Source organism: Eschrichtius robustus, chromosome 1 (assembly GCF_028021215.1).
Source record: "Eschrichtius robustus isolate mEscRob2 chromosome 1, mEscRob2.pri, whole genome shotgun sequence".
Taxonomy (NCBI): domain Eukaryota; kingdom Metazoa; phylum Chordata; class Mammalia; order Artiodactyla; family Eschrichtiidae; genus Eschrichtius; species Eschrichtius robustus.
The window spans coordinates 49,199,505-49,202,749 of NC_090824.1; the positions used below are offsets into that span (position 1 = coordinate 49,199,505).

A 3,245-nucleotide genomic window follows, 5' to 3' on the forward strand; every position below is an offset into this window, starting at 1 on the left:
CATAAACATCAAGGACCTACTGTATAGCACAGGGAACTATATTCAATATCTTGTAATAGCCTATAATGGAAAAAATCTGAAAAAGAATAGATATATCTGCAGACACATATATATATATACACATATATATATGTATAACTGAATCACTTTGCTGTATACCTGAAACTAACACAACATTGTAAATCAACTATACTTCAATAAAAATAATCTGATGGCAACGATGGAAGCTGGGATCAATCTTGGAAAGGACAAGTATCATCTTATATCTGCCTCAGGTAAAGCCCTTGTGTCACCTGTTGGCAAGGGGGGCGCTGCTCTTCTCTAGCAAGATGGAAGGGAATGTTTCTTCCCACTCAGAGGAATCCAGGGCTTGAAAATTCTCAGGTACATCCACCTACATGCCTGATGAAGGTGAGGAGATGCAAGTCCATTAAAAAAATCTGCTTCCAACCAGACTCCTTTCTCAATGGTGCCAGTCCCATTGTTTATTCTGGTATCCCTTGGGCTCCTGGTTCCTTTCTTGGAAATAATCATCATGCTGATCTTCATTAAGGAGCAGGTCCTGGCACCTCCTGCTGCTCTCTTGGGACCAGCTAGATGATCTCTGAACAGATTTATTTTCCTGGAAGAGCTCCTGCTGGCACCCACACTGTAGGACTTGGCTTCAGTGCCATGAAGCTCTTAAGGGGCGAGATGAGGACACAGCAACACTCATCACTGACGACCTGAGACTGTTTGATAACAGTAATAGCTGCAAGCAGCATCTCAGTAAAGTCACTGTAATCCCCTGCACTGGCTCCAGAAATCACTTTGGAAATGGCACTGTTGGAAATTGCTCTGTTTTGCTTCATGCTCTCTCCAAATGAAGCTTCACTCACCATAGAGGGTGGAAAGCCCAAATCTTGGCTGCAGTGGTGGATAGAGGGGCCAAAGGCCTTCATGTAAAAATCTGGTAGAGACCCCACTGTAGCATTTGGTGGGGGAAAGAAGGCTGGACCGCCTAAGGTAAAGGCGGTGGGATGACCCAGGAGAAGGTACAGCTAAATAAGGAGATAATGGAGGGGCATGAGACGCTCATGGTAGATGCCAGAAGGAAGAGGAGGGACTCCAAAGCTTGAGGAGAGAAGTGGTAGGGATGGAATTGGGACTGGGGCCAGACCCATCAGGTGAAGGGCTGAAGGAGGGCAGTTGAAGTCAGGCAGCACACTGGGGGGCTTATCCATGTGGATGAACGAGAGTCCAAGTTGCTCAGAGTGTGGCCCATCCACCAGCAGAACCACTAGAATCTCGGGCATGGTCCCATGGAGCTATTTCCACTCTTGAGACTCAAATACATTCACCTTCTGAGCCCCTGCCTCAAACTGTGGCAGGTTCTGCCAGGTGGCTGACCTCACATCCACTTTTTCTCCATTAAGTACTTTTCTGGCAAGAATTTCCAACAGTTTTGTGGACAGTTTTCAGAGGCTTCCACCTCCTCAGCATACCCCCTTGGACTGGCCATTTGCTCCATTCTCTGCAAATTTCAACTCCACCACACCACAGACTCCTACAAAGTGAATAACCTGGCTCAGCTGCTTGTCTGTGGTCCACCAGGAGAAGCTGCTCACATAGACAGCAGTTTGTCTGTTACTCAGGCCACTGTAGGTATGCAGGATTACAGGGCTTATTGGGCTTGGAGTTGACTCCTGGTGAACAGGAAGAGGTGGCTTAGTACTGCTGCTTCTGTCATGTGAGGGCTGTAAGGTGGACCTCACCAAATGGGATTGCTTTTCCCATAACACCCAAATTGTGATGTGGTTTCTGCCGAAGGAGGTGCGGCAACAGGGTCCTACAGCGCCCACGGAGGGATGGTACTTCTGCCCGCACGTGCAGGGCAAGCTGCGTCTCACATGAGAAGGGATGGGGCATATAAGGTGAGACTTGTCACGTGAGAGGTAGGGTCACTGGAGACCTCTGGCTCAGCGGTGACAAACTGAATTGGACTGAATTCTTCCTCTGTTCCCTGGACATTTCTGACATAGCCCTTAATCAGTCACTGAGGGAGTCTCCCCAGGGTCAAAGAGGCACATTGCCTAGGGACAGAGGCTACAGGTTGTAGCATTTTCCCCCCGTCCCCCAACCCTCACCCGACCTCCCCTCAGAACATGGCAGCTGTCCAACCCCCCCAGTGGTAAGTGATGGCCGTATCCTCAAGGGCAGTTCTGGGTGTCTTTAAAATGTAGAGATAACCAAATAAAGTGATAATTTGAGGAAAAAATATAGAATGCCAGAAGAGCCATTTACCCAGAGAATTTTGTCTCCCCATTTTTATTTTGTTTTTACTCAATAATACAACTTTTAGCTTTAATTACTGATAGCAAACAGAAAAAAAAAAAAAAAAAGCCTTGTCCCTCTGTTGTCGGTTATTTGTTTATCTTTCTGGTAGATTGAAAACTGTATGAGAAACTTGATGATGCTATCAACATTTTATACTGCATTGTATTTTTTTCCTCTTGCAACAAAACATTTTAAAATGAGAAATGAGGTATGAGCCGTTAAACAAAAACTACAAGACAAATATGTGATTCCACTTATATGAGTTACCTAAAGTAGTCAAATTTATAGAAAGTAGACTGGTAGTTACCAGGGGCTGGGGGGAGGGGAGGGTGGGGAGTTAGTGTTTAATGGGTGCGAAGTTTCAGTTTGGAAAGATGAAAAGTTCTGGAGATGGATGGTGGCAGTGGTTGCACAATGTGAATGTACCTAGTACCACTGAGCTGTACACTTTAAAATGATTAAAATGATAAATTTAATGTTGTATCTATTTTACCATGATACAAAAGAAAGGAAGAAAGGAAAAAAGAAAGAAGGAAAGAGGGAGAGGGAGGACGAACCCGGAGAGGAGACAAACACTTATCTGTAGACAGAAAAAAATTCCGCTCGCAAATCAGGATCTCATCTTTCAGTCATGGATGGGATAAAAACAAGAGAGACTCCTACCAAGTCTGTACCCAAGGGCAGCCCTCAACAGGCTCCCTCCCTGATGAGTCTTTTCTTCTGGCACAGAAAGCAAAAACACGAGTATTAAATTGGATTTTTATGCCGTTCAATATTTCAGACTCTGCGTGCTGTGTGGTTGCTGTATTTACTGAATGCCTGCAGCGAACCACACTCTGTAAACCTCAGAGTCACTCCTATCAGATAGATCTTAATATTCTCTCTCTCTCTCTTTTTAACAGATTAGCAAACTGAAACTCAGAGAGGTT

At 45.1% G+C, this 3,245-nt stretch overlaps 1 pseudogene; it reads right to left on the reverse strand.

The window, feature by feature from the left end:
- Positions 1-463: 463 nt before the first annotated feature.
- Positions 464-1,163, reverse strand: LOC137752982 (cleavage and polyadenylation specificity factor subunit 7 pseudogene; annotated as a pseudogene).
- Between the last annotated feature and the right edge of the window lie 2,082 nt (positions 1,164-3,245).